Below are 22,301 nucleotides of genomic sequence, written 5' to 3'. Positions count from 1 at the left end.
TTTTTCCCAGGCAGAGCTGATTAATGTTACAGTGTCAGAAGTGAAGTGGTACAAGTATAGTATGTGCCATAGCATGAGTAAGTAGAACAGGGTGGAGCATGCATCTGCAGGTATAGTTTATATGCACAAGTTTAGTTTTCTAGGAGTTGAAGGGAATATTCACAGCATACTTTTTTTCTGGAGCTTACTTTTTTTTGTAGTGGACTGACATAGGAATATAATGTTTTGTTTTGACTGGCTTTATGTCATTGATTTAATTATTCATATTTGTGACTAGTAATGCATTTGATAACATGGGTCAATAATGCAATTATATATGTATACATCTATATATGTATACCTCTATATACATATATATATATATATATATATATATATATATATATATCTGTATCTATCTATATATTTATATCTATCTATACAGACACACACACACACACACACACACACACACGCTCACATGCAAATATACACGCACACAAACATACTGGTATTATGCCGTTGGCAAACATTTTTAAATGTTGCTTCACAACCTTTCATCAGTCACTTATTTTTTAAGATTTTTCTGCTACATACACGTAAACATGAAGTACTTTATGAGCTGTATTTTACTTTGTTAGCATAGATGCTGTTTTGCATTTACTTTGTTATTATGTTTGATTGTCAGTGTTTTAACTTATGCATTTAACATGTCTGTAATGTTTTCCAGTAACTCATCACTTTATGGACATCTGCATATTCATACAGCATTTTACAATCATAATGTAAAGCAGTATGTACTTTTGGTCACACATAATTAGGATATTTGCTTACTGCATCCCTCCTTCCCTGTTAAGGAGTTCTGCCTTGAACAACTGAAAACAACATGTACCAAAGAAGGATATATAAGGGAGCCACCCCTTGCTAGTGCACCCCAATACAAGCCCTGAGATGGTATCTACAGGGAAGGAAGCTACTACTTTTAGAATTTTAGTTCAGTAGAATATAACCTAAAAGTTATTATTTACTGTTAATAATGACACAAAGATTCATTATTATGGTAAGTATACATAGATCTGTACTGTATGAAGCCGAAATGAGAAGGAATACATAAGTAGTCATAGACAGGAATTGGCATTGTCCATGTGAGCTGTAATGTTCATTCCTGGGTAGTAAAGTTAGAAGCTCTGGATAATAGTGTATACAGTGATTTCCCACATGGAATATTATTGGAGGCTGCTCTTGTATAGCTGCAGATAGGCTTTGGGTCACAGCAGATTACACAAGGCTGCCTGAATGTGCTCCCTCAGTGTACCTTCAGGGTAACCCACATGCTGTTCCTACAGAATGCACACCACACTGCCCTGTTGTGTCCATCTGGTATGCCCCCGGGGTGCACTATGCTCTATTGATAGAAATGTACACTGAGGCGCTTTGCTTTTTATCATAAATGTGAGACCTGATACTGCAAGTCCTGATAGTTTGGTGATTAAATTGGAAGCCCAGTAAAAAAAAAATAGTGAATACTGAAATGTACTTTTACACCTCTAAAGCATTTTTATAGGGTGTAAATCACCCTGCTCCCCTGATGTTGGAAGGAAAGGATTGTGCCTCCAGATCTGTGAACCCCTGTCCACCAGTCCTCTGAATCCTGTAATCATTGCTACATATTTTATCATATGTTATTTATCTGTACTTTTGTAACTTTCCCTCCAAAACAGTAATTCTGTTAAGCAGCAAATATCTCTAATGCCATGTATTGAGATATCTATTATATGTTATGAACAGAAGGTCTACATGTCAAGTGACAAGAGGGCTAAAGGAATTTCAGAAGCTGTGCAGCCTCACCTCTTTGAGCATCTCCCATGTTATATGCCTGTGTGGATGCAAAGCTTGTACTCTTTACTGTAAGTCTTTCTTGTCCAGATGTCTACTACTCCCTGCAGATGCATGAGCATAACACTTGCACTTCTTTGGGCTCCTTGCTCACAGCCTCCCATTATTTAAACTCATTAGGAAAGATCTGCTCCCTACTGCTGTACCAGCCCTACACTGCTCATATATCTCGTAACATCCTTTACAGCACACAGCCGTGCTCTCCACTGCATCAGAAAGCCTACACTCCTTTTAAATATCTCCTTACATCCTTTATGGTACACTGCCATGTTCCCTCCTGCAGCGGCCCTATACTCTCACATATACTCACCACATCCTTGAGAAGACAGCTGTTTTCCCTACTGCAGAAGCAGCCTTACACCCCACACATATACTTATTACCTCCTTTAGGGCAGACAACGCTGCTGTTCTGTGTTCCCTACTCTGCAACAGGCCTACACCCCTCACATATACCCATTACCTCCTCTAGGGCAGACAACACTGCAGTGCTGTGTTCCCTACTGCTGCAGCAGGTCTACACCCCTCACATATATGCATTACCTCCTTTAGGGTGTACAACACTGCAGTGCTGTGTTCCCTACTGCTGTAGTAGGCCTACACCCCTCACATATACTTATTACCTCCTTTAGGGCAAACAACGCTGCTGTTCTGTGTTCCCTACTGCTGTAGCAGGCCTACACCCCTCTCATATACTCATTACCTCCTTTAGGGTGGACAACACTGGGTGGGCAACACTGCAGTATTGTGTTCCCTACTCTGCAGCAGGCCTACACTCCTCACATACACTCAGTACCTCCTTTAGGTGACACAGCAATGTAGTGCTGTGTTCCCTACTGCTGCAGTAGGCCTACACCCCTCACATATATGCATTACCTCCTTTAAGGCAGACAAAACTGCAGTGCTGTGTTCCCTACTGTTGTAGCAGGCCTACACCACTCACATATACTCATTACCTCCTTTAGGGCACACAGCATTGCTGTACTGTGTTCCCTACTGCTGTAGCAGGCCTACACTCCTTGGAGCGCAGTGCTTTGGTCAAAGTGCCACAGCCATTAATGGCATACACAATATAACACACAGAGCTTACAGCAAGCCATGCTGCACTGCTTCTGAATTGTGTATCTCTCTGTAATGTGGCAGAGATGCTACCTGCATTAGTACAGATGTCCGATGGTCTTAACTGGAATTATTTATTCCTTGCATTTCCTTTAATATCAAGGAAGAACTAATATTATGTCATAGAGTTCTAAAGTTACATTATGATCCTGGAAAAGATTAGTAAGAGAGAAGAAATTCTGTTTTATATAAGTAAAAACTTTCACTGGCAGTCTTGCTTAATCCAATACACAAAATGGACTTACTTTTTGTATTTTTCAGTACATAGTTTCCTTGTTAGGCAAGTTATTTTTACTCTTGGCAGGCATGTTATACTGACTTTTTTCTCACAGTTTAGGATATATCAAGTGTATCTTAAATTAGAACCAGAAATAACCAAAACATCTTTATATAAGCTAGAGGAATTAAATGCAGCACAGCTCAGTATTTCCATTTTCACTGTTTATACCAGCAGAAATCTGAAACAGTGATGGAAATTGAAATAACTTTAGTGGACTTCAGATATGGGGAGCTAAAAAGGTTTGCCTGTCTTTGTTTCCTTTGTGCTTTGACAGATTTTACCCAAGTAAGGTCATCCCATTGCCATTTTGTACAACATGAACTAATAGGGATACATGATCTGATTTTCCTCTTTTTTCTAAATCTGGTAAGCTTTTACTGTCAGTGTTGAGTTACTTTCTAATTTCTTGATTGCAATAATTGTGTTAAAAGATGAGAGTGCCAGGTACTGTAATTCATTGCAGGTATGTTCCTCATTCTTCACAGCTATAAATCCTTACATTATGCTATAACTATCCTATAAGAAAAAGAAAAAAAAAAAAACCAAGCAGAAAAGAAAACCCATTTATAGCACTATGACCTGGAGTATATAACGAATTACAAGTGAATTGTCTATAAATGATTGATAAGGATTGAAGTATAATAAGTGTGGTTTATGGTAACATCAGGTAAAGGGGGAGGTCAGCCAGCAAGCAAGAGATGATATGTTAGTAGAAGGCATTGATATAAACCGAGGGTAGTAGATACTCGTAATAGAATAGAAACACCAGCATCAGTATGTGTCAGTACTGGATTTCAGCAGACACTGATTGACTAAGTAAAACTCGGGTTTTAAGAAGCTCCCCATGTTGATCCGGGTGTAAAACATCAAGAGGAGGAGTGACAGCATGTATGCTGGGGGAATCATTTGTTAAGGTTGTGATAACAGACTTTGATGTTACTGCATGGTTACCTGTTTACAAATTTTTAGTACACATTTTCTTGTATGATATACAAGATCTACTTCAGACGGTCAAAGTTTTAAAACTTCGAATTTCATATGGCCAAGACCGTATGATCGAAGTTTCAAAACTTCGAACACCTGAAAGAAAAACAAAACAAAAATAATTTCCTGCACATTTTTGCAGGGGGGCAAGCCTCCCTGCACCCCCCACCCCCTGCTATTTAAATATGCCAATTCCAAGATTGCACTACAGTGAGGAAAAGGGAAACTTTCCCGTTCTGTGCTGTGGGGAGATCTCCGTTCAGAACGTTTGAAGTTTTAAAAGTTCGATCATATGGTCTCGGCCATATGAAATTCGAAGTTTTAAAACTTCAATCATCTGATGAGAACCCAATATACTATATACATAGTGGCATTTGTTTTGAAAGGAGAGTTTTCTTGAAGACACACTGGGTGGTATTCAGGCAAAAAATGTTATCTGATACCCTGAACTGACAATGACTACATAGCAGGATGCCTCTCTGCATGGAAATAGGGATACTATGATGATGTGTGGGTGACTTTAACCTTGAATAAGTATGTCTGGTAACATGCGGCAATGATGTGTGGGTGACAGTGACTATAGGTTCATAGGTAAGTACTAGATTAGCTGTCCTTGCTGGCCATTTTAAGCCTAGCCAATTTCTGTTGAAGGTGACAGTCAAACCCTGTACCCTGTGTCTATGAGGTAAACACCTTAACCTTTAATCCAAAATATAAATGTTGTATACCTGTTAACATGTTGTGATGATGTGTTCATGCTATTGTGTGTTTACAGACAAGCTGTAATTATTTATCTATGACAATATCCATGGCAGGTATGTGTCAGTAGGCATCCTGTGATCAGGAGTGGCTAAGTTTCCAAGGGTGGGATGTGTTTGTGCATGTCCTGTATTGATGTGTGAGTTGCAGTGTCTGTGAGGAGAGTGTGCCAGTACGCATCCTGTGGAAATAGTATCCAAGGTTGGGTGTGAATGTAAGCTATAGGCATGCTGAGTTGATGCATGGGTAATAGTGCCCATAGTGGGTTATCTTGAGGCATGCTATGACAATATATGGGTAACAGTGTACATGTAAGGGGTGTACCTGTAGCCACTCTGCAATGATATACGGATAACATGCTTCATAGGTATGGGTCTGCCTGTAGCCATTCTATGATAGTCTCTGGACAACAGTGTCTATTCCAGGGGGTGTCATTAGGCATGCTTTGTTGCTGTATGAAATACAGTGTTCATGGGTAAGGTCTGCCTGTAGGATGTAGTCATGTTGTAATGATGTGAAGGTGACAGTGTCCATGGAGGGTGTGTCAGAAGGCATCATGTGATGATTTACAGGTAACAGTGCTCATGATGGGGAATGCCTGAAGCCACAGGCATGGAGTGATTCAATCTCAGGTTTATTTATGTGCTTGATTCCCCAAGAACCATGGCAATAAAAATACATATAAATAAAATTTAAACAGTAAGACACAATGATGATGATGATGTTAATGATAATAACAAAGTAGAAGTAAGGAAATAAGACAAAATTAAAAGGAAAAAGAAAGCTGAGTAACAGATTGGGAAAATACTATCCAACAAATATATACAAAGTTAAAACATTCTGTAACTCATAAATAAATTAAAATGACAATAACATGACTAAAACAAATCAAGGCAATATGGTAAAAAGACTGAATAACGTAAAAAGGTACCATACCGAGCTAAAATTTATAAGATAAGAAGGTAAGGTAAATGTTAAATTAAGACATTTTGATGCTGTGATTATGTGCAGGCAGCAATGTTAATCAATGAAGTGCTTCTGTAGGTTGTAGGAATACTGTGATGTGTTGATTAATGTCCACAAATGTGTGTGTGTGTGTCTGTGTGTGTCTAGGCTAGGAGTGGGTAATGATATGTGGCTAAAAGTGTTTGCAGTGGGGTATGAGTGTTTGAATGCATTCTATGATGATTTATGGGTGAGAATGTTCATGGATGGGGTGCACCTCTAGGCTGTAGAAATACTATGATGATGTGTGCATAACTGTCTATGCATACAATGTGTGTAGGTATGTTGTGATGATATTTGGGTAACAGTGCTCATGGTGGGGTGTATGTCTGAAGGTTTGTGGGTGACACTGTTTGCACTGGGGAGTTTTTCTGAAGGCACCCTACAATGATTAGCAGGTGACAGCATTCGTAATGGTGCATCTGTCTAAAGGTGTCCTATGATGATTTGTGGATGGCAATATTCATGGGTCAGATGTGTCTGTGGGCATGCTGTGATGACATGCAGGCAACAGTGTCTATGTTTTTTTCTTTGTAGGCTGTAGGCATGCTATGATGATGTATTACCCATACAATATTTGTTGATGGAGTGTGATTGGAAGCATGCTGTGATGATGTGTGGGTAACCGTGCCCACAGTGGGGTGTGTCTGAAGGCATCTGGGAATGTGTGGCTTACAGAGTTCATGGGTGATGTGTGTCTGAGGGCATGATGTGATGATATACATAAATAACAATGTTTGTGGACAGGATGTATCGGTGGGCAAGAGAAGAGGATGTATATGGGTTCTGGAGTGCCTGTAAACATTCTTGGGTGAGGTCTGACAATCAGCACTGTGAAATGATAAATAGGTAACAAGGCTGTAGACATACTGGGATTCAACTTCAAGTTACTTATGTTCTAGTTTCCCATGTACCACTACAATAAAAAGCACAATAAAGGACATAAAGATAAAATTTAAATGGTAAGACAACATAATAACAAAAACAAAATAGATAAACATAAATAAGACAAAGTATGAAAAAAACAGTTAATTCTGAGTAACACACTGGAGAGTGTACCAAACAACAGATATATCCATGACTACGACAGTGTGCAAAATCATAAATATGTAAATTAGAGATCACAATAACACCAATAAAAAAATTAAGGCAAGATGGTAAAAGGCTCATGAAAGATTATAAAGGTACAATAAAGCTGACAATAACAATAATAAAAACAAATTAAGGCAAGATTGTAAAAGACTAATGGAAGTTTATAAAGGCACCATACTGAGCTAAGCTCATAAGAGAATAAGATAAAATACATGCAAAATCAAGAATTTTTAATGCTGTGATAATGTGTGGGTAGCAGTGTGCATGGATGGGGTGAGTCTATAGGCATGCTGTGGTGAAATATGGGTAACAGTGCCATGGATGGTGTGTATGTGTGTGTGTGTGTGTGTGTGTGTGTGTGTGTGTGTGTGTGTGTGTATGTGTGTGTGTGTGTGTGTGTGTGTGTGTGTGTGTGTGTGCAGGCATGCTGCAATGATGTGTGGGTAACAGTGTCCATAGGTGCAGTTGTGGTGTCTATGTTGGCATACTGTGATTTTGTTTAGGCAACATTACTTGTATGTATATTATGATAATGTGTAAGTAACTGTGTCCACGAGTGATTTGTGGCTTAGTGTGTAGGCATACTGTGATGTGCTGGTAACAGTTTCCATGTTTGGGTGTACTTGTAGGCAAGCTGTGATGAAGTGTGGGCAACTGTGTCCATAGTGGGGTGTATCTGTAGGCATGCTATATTAATGTTTGAGTAACAGTGTTCATGGAAGAGCTGTGTGCAGGCATGCTGTGATGATGTGTGGAGAAAAGAGTCCATAGATGGGGAATGCATGTAGGCATGGTGTGATGGTGTGTGAGGAACGGTGTTCATAGATGGAGAATGCATGTAGGCATGGTGTGATGGTGTGTGAGGAATGGTGTTCATAGATGGAGAATGCATGTAGGCATGGTGTGATGATATGTGGATATCAGTATCTAGAGTGGGCTATGTCAGTAGCTATGCTATGATCTGTGGCAACAATGTCTATGGGGGTTTGTCTATAGGCATGCTGTGATAATATAGGTGTAATAGTGTCCATGGGGGGCTGTGTTCATAGGCATGCTGTTATGATGTTCAGATAACAGTGTCCGTAGTGGTATATGTCTGTGGGTACACTGTGCTGATGTGCTGGTAACAGGGTTCATGGATAGTATATGGTTTCTCTTGGTTTAATTTTTCCAAGTCTTTTGGTTTTCTAATAACAGAAATGGACCCCATTCCTAAGTCAGTGTTTGATTAAAGTTCATGAAATTAGCATTGTTTCAATCTTTGACGTTAGCCAAATGTGCTCTTCATAGCACCCACGGTGTGCCCATAACTGACAAATTCTGCAATTCAGATGGAGTTACATGTATTGGAAGTACATCTAAATACAACTGTAAATTCTTTTTTATGAGACCCATTGCTTCTATTACTATTGGAACAGTCTGGGTACCTTACTTCTACATTGCTCTCATTTCTTCCTGCAAATCCTGGTATTTTATGACTTTGTGTCTGTCTGTACATAAAACACTGTAATAACTGGGTGTAAAATTTCAATGATCAAGGATACTTTTGTCTTCTCTTCATGAGCCACTATATCTGGTTTTCTCACATCTATTTTCTGAATGTTGGTAATGGGTGATCCCATGTGATATAAACTTCATCATTCTCTGCAGTGCTTTGTGGCTTATGTTTGCAATGCTTCTCAGCTACTTCAATATTGTAATGTTTGCACAATCCCTAACGCAGCAGTCTTGCCACATTATTATTTCAGTATGCAGGTTCTCTGCCATTAGTGTATCACACACAGCAAGAAGATGAGCAACTGTTTCCAGTTCTGTTTTATAGAACCTGCATTTGTCTGCTTCTCCCACATGTTCAATGGACTTTGTAAACCAACATTTTCATAGACCACTATCCTGGATTGCCAATATTAGCCTTTCATCTTTTGGTTTAAATTCACCTGTCCTTAACCATTCCTGCATTGAATTCCGATTAGTATGAAGTTGTTCCAGGAGTTTTCTATACTTACCACAATGTTTATGCCTTTTTCACATTTTGTGCTTTACTAAAACAATGAAAAAGGTCACACAAGAAAACCAATTGGTTAAAAACACAAAAAGAAAAATCTAGCAAAGCTAGACTTTCCACTGTATGATACCTTAAACCTCTTGTTTCAGAGGCAACATGGGATATATGCAAATTACCCTTTAAGGATGCCAGGTATTTCAGCTAAATGGCAATTCTGAATGTCCAAGACTTTTTCTTTTACTTTTACTTTTAAGTCTATTTATGGACAATTTCAGGCCAATAAAGCCAAACATTTTGTGCTTTCTCATCTGATCCTTCTCCTTATATTGTTTCTTTTGTTTTTTAGCACATTCAGTCACTGCTTGATTTTTGTCTACTTCTGGTTTGATTTCCATTCCCACTTGACACTGATATGCTTCTGCTAAACTAAGCAGAGAGGTCAGCTTAAACTTCTCATGTTTTAAAACTGTCACTATGTTTGGGTCTGGGGAGGTCAGCAGATATGTATGCAGTCCCACGATTGCAGATCTATGCATGTAATCAATTTCAAAGAGGCCCTTACCTCCTTCAGAACTAGGGATATATAATCATGGTATGCAATGATTTTTAGATATCATTTGATAAGCATGGAACATTTTTCTTGTTTTTCTGTCAAATGATCGTATACCTTTTGGAGCCATTCAATCATACCAAAACTGTAAGTTAAAATAAGTTCAAATTGGTTTATAGTTTGGACTTTGTTCGTAGATGTCAGGGTGGTTTTACTGTTAGTTTTAGTCTTCTGAAGTATTCCTCACTGCTGCAAACCTATTGTGATGATGTGGAAATAGCAGAGTCTGTGCTGAGATGATATATGGGTAGCAGTATCCATGGTCAGGTGTCTATGCACACATCCTGTAATGATAATGTTGTGTGTAATAGCAGTCTATGCACACATCCTGTACTGATAATGATGTGTGTAACAGCGGTCTATGCACATATCCTGTAATGATAATGATGTGTGTAACAGCGGTCTATACACACATCCTGTAATGATAATAATGTGTGTAACAGCGGTATGTGCACACATCCTGTAATGATAATGATGTGTGTAACAGCAGTCTATACACACATCCTGTAATGATAATGATGTGTGTAACAGCAGTCTATGCACACATCCAGTAATAATAATGATGTGTGTAACAGCGGTCTATGCACACATCCTGTAATGATAATGATGCATGTAACAGCGGTCTATGCAAACATCCTGTAATGAAAATGATGTGTGTAACAGCGGTCTATGTACACATCCTGTAGTGATAATGATGTGTGTAACAGCGGTCTATGCACACATCCTGTAGTGATAATGATGTGTGTAATAGTGGTCTATGCACACATCCTGTAATGATAATGATGTGTGTAACAGCAGTCTATGCACACATCTTCTAATGATAATGATGTGTGTAACAGCGGTCTATGCATACATCCTGTAATGATAATAATGTGTGTAACAGCGGTATGTGCCCACATCCTGTAATGATAATGATGTGTGTAACAGCAGTCTATGCACACATCCTGTAATGATAATGATGTGTGTAGCAGCGGTCTATGCACACATCCTGTAATGATAATGATGTGTATAATAGCGGTATATGCACACATCCTGTAATGATAATGATGTGTGCAACAGTGGTCTATGCACACATCCTGTAATGATAATGATGTGTGTAACAGCGGTCTATGCACACATCCTGTAATGATAATGATGTGTGTAACAGCAATCTATGCACACATCCTGTAATGATAATGATGTGTGTAACAGCAGTCTATGCACACATCCTCTAATGATAATGATGTGTGTAACAGCGGTCTATGCACACATCCTGTAATGATAATAATGTGTGTAACAGTGGTATGTGCACACATCCTGTAATGATAATGATGTGTGTAACAGCAGTCTGTGCACACATCCTGTAATGATAATGATGCATGTAGCAGTGGTCTATGCAAACATCCTGTAATGATAATGATGTGTGTAATAGCGGTACATGTACACATCCTCTAATGATAATGATGTGTGTAGCAGCAGTCTATGCACACATCCTGTAATGATAATGATGTGTGTAGCAGCGGACTATGCACACATCCTGTAATGATAATGATGTGTGTAATAGTGGTATATGCACACATCCTCTAATGATAATGATGTGTGTAGCAGCAGTCTATGCACACATCCTGTAATGATAATGATGTGTGTAGCAGCGGTCTATGCACACATCCTCTAATGATAATGATGTGTGCAGCAGCAGTCTATGCACACATCCTGTAATGATAATGATGTGTGTAGCAGCGGTCTATGCACACATCCTCTAATGATAATGATGTGTGTAGCAGCAGTCTATGCACACATCCTGTAATGATAATGATGTGTGTAGCAGCGGTCTATGCACACATCCTGTAATGATAATGATGTGTGCAATAGCGGTATATGCACACATCCTGTAATGATAATGATGTGTGCAACAATGGTCTATGCACACATCCTGTAATAATAATGATGTGTGTAACAGCGGTCTATGCACACATCCTGTAATGATAATGATGTGTGTAACAGCAATCTATGCACGCATCCTGTAATGGATAATGGTGTGTGTAATAGTGTCCATTAATGCTGAGTGTAACAGTTTTGATAATTCCAGGTATGATGCTTGGCAGTGCCATGTTTATCCACAGTCCACATCTGCAATGTATTTTCAAAAGGTTTTATTTCCATTCTTGTCCCAACTGGCTGCCTAATCTTTATTTGGAATGTTTGTTTCATGACTAACTTCCCTGTTACAGGCATTGAAATATAAAAATCACATATAATAAAAATAATATAAATACATATTTCTAATAATAACATTCATCAGTGCTCTCAGTAAAATTTATATTAAAACTTAATACTGAATCTTAACATATTATCCCTAATCTTCATTAATTAATCCAGTACTTTATTTACTCTATCTCTAGAAAAATGGATATACCAATCTCTTCATAACCTGTCTCATTTTAAGACCAAAAGACTGTTGATAGAAAGTTTGTCATTTATTCCAGTGGAGTGGGTTGCATTCAAAAGATTTTGACAGTGCAGTTCGCTTGATTCCAAATATGTCTGCCAATTACCACCTCTTTGAAATCCTGGTGCATTTTTAAAATAAAAAGCAAAACAAACAAAAAAAAATACTTTTTATATCCATCACATTTTGCCACATGTCTGCACATGGCATTAGTGGAATCACCACTTTTTAAAACATAATAATGATGATCTATTATTTTCCTTAATGTTGTTCTGTCTTACCTACATAAAACACAAGACATGGTAAACACTGTGCAACACACACACACAGTTCCCTTTGTGTTACAATCAAATTTACCATGTGGTGCTGTATCATCATCATCACCATCATCATCATCAACCACTCTTTTTCCCATGTTCTGCATGGGGCCAGGATGCCATGTCAACTATCACCATCTCTTCCTATTCAAGTGCCACTCTTCTACCTTCCTGAAACTATTGCCTGACTGTCGCAGGTCTTCTGTCACACAATCCATCCACCTCTTTACTGGATGCCCTCAATTCCTCTTGCCTTCTTCTTGTTTATCCCAAATCTTCTTCACCAGATTGTCTTCTCCTTTTCTGCACATGTGCCTGAACCACCAGAATCTGTTCTCTTTGACCTTTTCTGCAATTGCAGCTATTTTGGTTTCTGCTCTTATGTCCTCATTTCTTTCTCTGTCCCCCAGTGTGCATTCTACCACCCATTTCAGACACTTCATCTCCATCACCTGTAGCTTCTTCAACTGCTCTGCCTTTACAGCCCATGTTTCTATACCATACCATAGTAGCGGTCACACCTTACTTTTCAGTTTCTTTGGCATTTTTATGCCATACAGCAACACCTGGCAATCTGTGCCAGTTGGCTGCAGCCCCTCTGATTCTAGCTTTGACCTCCTCATTCAGACTTCCCTTTTCTTCAACCACCCCTCCCAGATACTTGAAGCTGCTGACCTGTTTCACTTTTTTCATAGGATCATAGGAAGTTACTATGCACTATTAGACTATTTGCCCTAGCCAAACTTTATCCCATGTTCCAACAAGTCAGCACCCTATGCCACTGTTCACCAGGGACACAGGTGTATTTCCTGTTCCCCATCCAGTTATCCAGGTTGTGCTTAAAAAGGTTTAATGAGGTACTCTGCTTTATGTAGAGAAGGAGTCTATTCCATAAAAGGGAGAGTCTCTGGGACCTTTCTATCTCTCTTCTCAACTCCTTCTGATTTCCTCCATTTGGTACCATTACAACTATCTTATCTGTACTCTTCATCTCATATACCTTCAGTTTTGTATTCCATTCCCCTATCCTTAGCTGAAGTTGTTGCTCAGAGTCTGCTTGTAATGCCAGGTAGTGTTATAACTGTGGGGTAATTACTAATAGTAATATTCCCTAAATCATATATATATATATATATATATATATATATATATATATATATATATATATATATATATATATATATATATATATATATATATATATATATATATATATATATATATACATTACATGCAAAGCTAGTAAAGGTACCAAGATTTTCATGGGGTGATAATTAGCAGGGATATTTGAAATTAAGAAAATGACACTAGCAAATTCTTTTGAATACAATCCATTCCACTGTAATGAATGACAAACTTCTGTCAACAATCTTGTACTCTTAAAATAGAGTACTGGATTAATTAATGAAGACTATTGATCATAAAATATTAAGATTTGGTATTATGTCTTAATATTAATTCCATGAGAGTATTGATGGATGTTATTATTAAAACAAGTATTTTTATTATAGTCCTAAAAAGATATCTCCAGGAGGCAGGCTATGGCAGGTCCAACACACATCAGGTACAGTTCTCAGTTCCAATATGCAAAGGCAAGAACAACTCCACTTCAATAAAACCAGCACTGATTTATTCAGACCACACAAGCGCTTTCACTACTGCTTCTTCAGGTGTATGAATGAAATCCCAATACCACCTGCTTAAATACTCTATTTAAAAAACACATGACCATTTGTCTTAAAGGTAAAACAGCTCTTAAAATTTCTTAGAAAATTCTTATCCAAACTCAATAATAAATCCATTCATTTAAAAATAATAAATCTATATAAATCTATATAAAAAATCTATATAAAAATGAAAATGGAAACTGTATAGAATTTCATAATGCATGCACAAAAAATATATATATAAATGCATATATATGAACATTCGCAATAATAATGAAAATACTTAGTGTGAACTGCTACCTACGTAGTTTCCTTTTCTTTAGTGTAGGTTTCATTGGCATATTATCATTCAAGCCATGCCCATAAGTTGCCCTCAACATAACAATCCACCTCGCTTCCAGCTCTTCCGTTCTTTCTCTAACATCACTATGTCTATCATTTTCCAAAACTTTGGAAATGACCATGAACCTAAAACTGTGATTTGAGCCTTTGTCCAAGGTATGTTTGGACAAGGCATTGACCCCTGACCCTTTACCAATATTGTATATGTGCTCCCTTATCCTCTCCTTCAACATCCTATCGGTCTTACCCACATAGGAGCTGTGGCACACAGCAAGATATACCACATGCTTGGTATGGCATGTGGCATTGACCCTGACCAAAGAATCCGTGTATGGAACTGTACCATGCGGTAGGTGTAATCAGTGTGGATATGTCATGGAAGGGGTTACTTTCGAACATCCAGACACTAGGAGAGTGTATGACATCAGGGTCAATGCCACATGCCATACCAAGAATGTGGTACATCTTGCTGTGTGCTTATTATGCCACAGCTTCTATGTGGGTAATTCTATACATTTTCCATTTTCATATTTATATAGATTTTTTATATAGATTTATATAGATTTACTATTTTTAAATGAATGGATTTATTATTGAGTTTGGATAAGAATTTTCTAAAAAATTTTAAGAGCTGTTTTACCTTTAAGACAAATGGTCATGTGTTTTTTAAATAGAGTATTTAAGCAGGTGGTATTGTGATTTCATTCATACACCTGAAGAAGCAGTAGTGAAAGCGCTTGTGTGGTCTGAATAAAGCAGTGCTGGTTTTATTGAAGTGGAGTTGTTCTTGCCTTTGCACCTTGGAACTGAGAACTGTACCTGATGTGTGTTGGACCTGCCATAGCCTGCCTCCTGGAGATATCTTTTTAGGACTATACAGTTTTTACTTTGATCTGTGGAGGTAACTGGTGCTTGTTGGGAATTTCTTTATCTAAGTATTTTTATTATGTTTATTACATATAATTTTTCACAACAAGACATTTTGAGCTATGGATGACATTAGGGAAATGAAATGCAGTATTAAACAAATGATATTTATTGAAAATTGCATTTTTTATTGGTTCATATGGTCATGTGATTGATCAAGTATTACTCAAACAGCAGTTTGAGAATTTGTATTGTGGTTCTGAAGAAGTTCTGGTTAGAATGAAAGCACCTAAACAAAAGTAATATAATCTGAGATTTATCTTCCACCAATGGGTATTGGTTATTTGTGGACAGTTTTCATGTTGGTTGGATTATTTTGGTTGCAAATGAAATCTCATTTCATTACATGAAACCTAGAAAATATACTCATGTTTTAGCTGTAATACCTGGCCACTACCATAATTTCATACCAATTTTTCATATCTATAGATAGATAGATAAGATTATCACCAATAAAGATTGTCAACAGATAAAGATCTGATAATCATAGTAACTGAATTCTATATTAACAACAGGTCCAGTACTGACTTTACATCTAAAACAATACTCTAAATAGCTTTCTCTGAACATATAAGTCTGGCAATAGTGCATTTTTATCATACTGACTGCCATATTAATGAAATATACAAAAGCTGTGATGATAAGAGATGGAGATAACAAAAATGAGGAGAAACGATTGTTGCCTTGTGCCCTGCATCATTTCTAATATTACTTACATTAATTATTCCAACACTGAAAAGGCAATTGCAAATCTTGCAATCTATTTATAGGATCATAGGAGGTTACTAGGCTAATGGCCCTGGGGCCCTTACAAGCCTAGCCAAGGATTTATTCCCAAAAAAGAAACCTCAGTCAGCAGTTGTCACCCCTGTCAATGAGGGACACAGGTGGAACCCCTGGGACAAATTTGTGGTTTCCTATCCACTCATCAAGGTTGTGCTTGAAGAGGGTCAGTGAGGTATTCTGTTTTACATGTATGGGAAGGCTGTTCCAGAAATGGGGCAGCCTCTGGAAGACAAACCTATCTCTCCAACAGGTTTTGTTGATGTTGCATAGTACATTTAGGCCTTTTGAGTGAGTAATGTGCGAGGAGTTACACTTACAGATATGAAGCATCTCTAGTAGGGCAGGGTGTGATATTGCCCTGTAGGCAAGACACTGATCACCTCTGAGCAATCTGTATGATACTGAGTAGAGTGATAGCGATTTGAGCCTGTCCACATAGGACAGGTGATGGAGGCCATGGATTCTCTTTATGAGGTACTTCTGTGGCCTTTCCAGTTTGTGCAGGTGTTTGGAGAGGTACATACCAAACAAGGTGTTATATTCAGTTGTTGGTCTAATGAGGGAGGAGTACAGAAAGGTAATAATCTCCTTTTTTCTGGATGCAATCCCTTTACTTATGATATGAACCAAGTAAAAGGAATTTCTGACTACTGCCGTTACATGATGGTCAAATGTGAGATTGTTGCCAACCTGAGTACCCAGTCTCTCAGCACAGCTTGTGTGCTTAGGAGGCTGCCATTGATGTGGTAATCAGTAGGGGTCATGTTTTTGCCGAATGGATGATAGCACATTTTTTTGTGTTTAACTTAAGCCTATGACTTTGGCACCAGTCATTTGTTGCTGTGAGACCCTCTTGCAGTATGTTAACATCATTTGGGGAGTCAATGGCAGCGCCCAACTTACAGTCATCTGCAAACTTGGTTTCATCTTTGCCTGGACCTCTGAGAAGCAGATTCCAAACAGTAGGGGTCCCAGGGCAGATTCCTGGGGAACACCACTAGTGACAGGTCTGCTGTTGGAGGTGGAGCCACCTATTTTGACCTTGTGGGTCCTATCAGTGAGCCAGTGACCACCCACCTGATGAGATAGAGATTTATGCCCAGTTGTGTTAGCTTTTCAATGATGCCCAAGTGGGGGATTTATCAAAGGCCTTGGCCAAGTCAAGATAAGCTGTATGTTCTGACTTTCCCTCATCCAGGTCGTTGGTGACAATCTCAAAGAAGTCAACCAGGTTCAACAGGTAAGACCTGCTCTTGATGAACCTGAACTGGGTGGGGTGAAGTGCTTAGAGATTGCCTATGTCCTTGTTTAGGTGATCCATAATAATAGGCTCCGTGGTTTTAAAGATCAGACTTTTCGAGCTAATGAGGTGATAGTTTCCAGAGTCAGTAGTGGCACCACCTTTGTGCAAGGGATGATAATGGCAGTTCTCCAGTCTGCTGTAATGAAACCTGTACTTAGGCTGTGGTTGAATAGGGTGCTCATTGGCAAAGCTAATTCTTGCTGGAGATGGTGCAGAATACAGCCTGGGATACTATCAGTTCTCATGGAAGCTATGTCCTTTGCCTTGTATAGGGCCTTTAACACTTGAGCTACAGAAATGTGAGGTATAGGACAAGTATCGAGGATGTCAAATGGGTCTTTGGGGGGGGTGATAGGGGGTGAGGTTTGCACTGAAACTATCTGCTAGCAGGTTGGCTAAGTCAACAGGATCAGTATAAGTGGTACCGCTAAGTATTAATTCAGAATAAACCTGGGTTTTGCCATGGAAGTTCCTGACATAACTGAATAAGGCTTTGTAATTTTACTTTGTTTCAGAGGCTAGTTTCAATTCATAATTGGCTTTGGAGGTTTTCACTAGTGATCTAATTTGCTTGTTGAGGCTGAGAAGGGAGTATACAAGCAAAATTAATGCTGAAAGGACAACATTACTAGTATTTAGTAAAAAAATTGAAAAGTTCAAGTTGTATATAAATGGAGACAATGTTGTAATAAATGCATGGGCTTGATATTTTCATATTACAATACTTGGCAAGAACAAATCAAGTATTTTAAAATAAATATCTAAAAAAGGTTTGGGGAGATTAATATTTGACAAATGTGGTATAAAATAATTAATAGTATCAGGATGGGCAAAAATATACATACATTCTAAATACTACTGAGATAAATCTGCTAAGCAAAATTTGAACCATGGAAGGGTAAGTCAAACTGCAATGACTAGCCTTGACACAACACCTTCAACTTCAACTAGCAACAATGCCTACATGCAAAATGAACGGAACAAACCTGTGAGTTCCCAGAATGATTCAGTGAAAAGAAACAGGGCACTGAATCTAAATGTGGATTCCACGGGGCTTATTAGAGCTCCCAACATAAATAACTGGCTAAATGAACCATTAACGCTTAATAAACATGTTGGCGAGTTGCAACAGGAGCATCTGCTGGAGGGATTTGCAACATTTCCATGAACTTAAAACAACTGGATTGTAAACTTCCCAAATATAAAAACCTACAACTTGAGGTAACCTACTTCTGTCAATGTATCAAGGAAGGGATTGTACCGAAGGGTCTAGAGGCTTGCAATACCCAACTGGGCTTGAAGAGGGGTCAGTTTTCCATCAGGACCTCATCAAGCTCTTTGACAAGCTTGGTTTAGAGCTTCTTGAACTCATGTGCAGACACTACCAGTTAGCAATCGATAATTTGGCAAAAGAAACTGTAGAATTAGATAACTTAATTAAAGTGGATATCAATTTTCAACATTACCGCTTTGATTATAAGAGAACATTTAATAGTATTAATCAATACTTAACAAAACTAAGAACAACCAAGATAAAAAAACTCAACAGAGATCAGAGCAAGTACAGGAATGGATCAGCCTATCCAAAGCCTCCTCCATCACAGACCTGGAACCTGATAGGCCAAACAAAGAACTTGGGAGGGGCCCATTCGAGTGACCTGGAGGAAACAACGTCCATAGGAAACACCAGTCCAACCAAGGTTCAGTATACTACAATTCCTGTACGGAGAAGTGAAAGATTTTCCAACTACAGGAACAGTCAAACTGCTGTAAATGACCAACAAAAGCAAAATGTCAATGAAAATAATCATTGGAACCAACAGATATGGGGCAGTGTAAGTTTTCAGAACAGGGCACAGAATCACAATCCATGACAAGGAGGGGTTCAACAAACCAGCAACAGATGCAAGAAGAACAAACAGAGAAGTAAATGCCTCATTACAAAATACAATTAGTAACTGTAGAGTCATTTTGAATAAAAGTAAAGACTTTAAAATTTATAATTACTCAAACGCAATAGTTGAACCTGGACTTGTTGAACATTTGTCAAAAGGGTATACATTTGTGCCTACATGTAAAACAGACACAGCAAGGACTTTGCTTGATTTTAAACTGTTTGTTAGAAAGCTGAATTTAGCTATACTTTTAGGGCATGGTGATTTTAGTGAAATTGTGTTGCATATTTCAAGTACTTTTAACCCCCCATGCATTCCGCTTTGGCATTATTTGAGCAGATCTGTGAACTTGATTTTTGTAATTATATTGAAGGAAATGATATGCCAAGACATAATGATTATAATATTAGCAGAAGTGAAAGACAAGCACTTATTGAACTACAAATGTTACCAGTAAGGATTATGAAACCACATAAGAAGGCGGGCTGGTCATTATGAATAAGGAAGACAATGTAGATAGAATAACTCAACTGTTAGAAAGTGAAACATACATTGAAATTTCTAGAAACTAATTGAATGTAGCTTATTCATGAATAAGGTCATACATCAACGATATGTTAATTGAAGCAAAGATAGATGCAAAGTTGTTCAACTTCCTCATTATGCCAGCCCCCAGTATCCCCATATTATTTGGAATACCTAAAGTCCATGAAAGCATAGAAAATCCCCCTATGAAACCACTGGTTGATGCAAGGAAATAGTATTTCTTATTAATGTGCGAAGGTAGTGGACAACTTATTAAAAAAGTACATATGCCAAGAAAACCAAATTTGCAAACATTCATGGTCATTCTTGGGTAGCATAAACAGTTTAGAATTTAAAGAAGAGTTAAATTTGTTTAACTGTAGACATTAAAGACCTGTACTCCTCTATCCCACACATGGAGGCAGTTGAGTGGGTGTCTTACATGATGAGGTCTAAAGGTGCACCGACTACAGAAGTAACTCTAGTGGAAGAACTATTGGATATAATTTTAACTAACAATTACATAATGTTTGACAACAAGGTCTATCTCCAAAAATAGGCGTAGTGATGGGCTCCCCATGTGGGGCCAGCTTTGCCAAATTCGTGATGGCATATTGGGAACAGGAATACATCCGAAAGAAAAATCAGATCTACAATCAAATATATTTTTACACATGATTTTTAGATGACATCTTTATTATTATTAAAGGAGATGATTCAACAGCTAGAGAACTTGTCAATTATTTCAGCAGCACCACTAATTTCCTACAATTTACATTTAGTTATAATACAGACAGGATGACCTACCTAGACATTGACTTAATTAAAGACAAGGAGAATGGGCAATGATATTGGAAACATTTTTAGGAAGGAGACTTACTCCAATGCATTTCTACATTTTTCTAGTTGCCACCCCTTTCACCAAAAAAGGTCAGTAGTGAAAGGACAACTAGCGAGGCCAGCCAGAATGATAATCATAGAAGAGGATTTTTATGTAGAATGTGAAAATCTGAGAGAAATGTTTGTAAAGAGAGGATACCCAGACTCCCTGGTAAGGAGATTGACAGTCGAAGTACAGAATAAAAGAAGTAACGGCATATACAAGCCGGTATGTAGGCAAAACTGATAGATGTTTTAAAGACAGGATAAGAGAACACATTTATAACATTAGTTCAGGTATGGATAGAAATGCATTAGAAAAACATGTGCTATAGAATGATATAAGTCATAGTTTTAAGGTTTTAGCAGTTGAAGTGGGAGAAATGAATATATGACATGGAGATATCAGGATTTTGATGGAAACCTCTGAGACAAGATGGATTATTAGAATGAGAGCCGATACTGGCAGGGTTTAACTGATAAAGTCCCAATTAAAATTATACTTAAAGCAAGAGGGGTTTATAGATAGACTACTTGTTGAATATATGGTTATGCAAAACATTTAATGATGTTTAAATGTTGTAGTTTCAGTGCATTTGCAAAAGCATTGCTTTAAGTAATATAGATTTGTTTATGAGTTTATGAAATTAAGATATCTTTATGTTATAGTTTTTTTGTTTATGGACATGTATTTTAATGAAGTTATTTTCAGTAGAATTTTAGAGACATAGCTTTTTATGAATAACTTAGCTGTTTCAAGTGTTTATTCTACTACTTAAATAAGATGCAGCTGTCTCTTTAAATAGAATTTCAGCATTGCTACTATTTTAAATATGGACTCAACTTTTGTAACAAATTTGAGCCTTTTGTGTCTAAACTGTTACTAGGTTACAACTAACAAGCCAAGTTGATTGGTTGAGTAATGTTTGAATTCATATAAACGGGATTGTTTTCTTATGGATGTATATCGTCTGAGGAAGCAGTTGATTTTAACTGTGAAAGCACTTACAGCATCAAAGCTTTGGAATTATTTTTTAACTGCTGCCTTGTATTGATTCTCTCCTTTTTTATGTGTACTAAAAGACTTTAAAATATACCTTTTTGAGGGAATAATTTGGAATATTGAAAGAGGAAACTATAAGTGATATCAGAATTTTCACAAACTGGTTCAAACATGTTAATGTGGCACAATGAGCTATCACACAGGGGAAACCTTAAAAGACCTAAACATAATAGCATTAAGCTGTGTAGCTCAAATAAAACTAGAAACCAAAAGTAAAACTTGCGTTGTGTCCTGTATAAAAAAAAACAGTCCAAATATATTATAAGTATTAGTTTTATTTAACAAGTGTTAAGCACTTTTGTCCATTTTAGTTGTAGAACTTCATCAGAACCATTCACCACATCATGTACATTAGTTAAGAATTCTAATCAAAATATCAGATACAATTTTATTAAAAATGTAAGAGGCCTACATAACAATAATGAAACCAGATAAAGGTGATG

This window comes from Protopterus annectens, chromosome 12.part0 (assembly GCF_019279795.1).
Source record: "Protopterus annectens isolate FY-2018-M chromosome 12.part0, PAN1.0, whole genome shotgun sequence".
NCBI lineage: Eukaryota > Metazoa > Chordata > Ceratodontiformes > Protopteridae > Protopterus > Protopterus annectens.
This window is presented reverse-complemented; position numbering follows the sequence as displayed.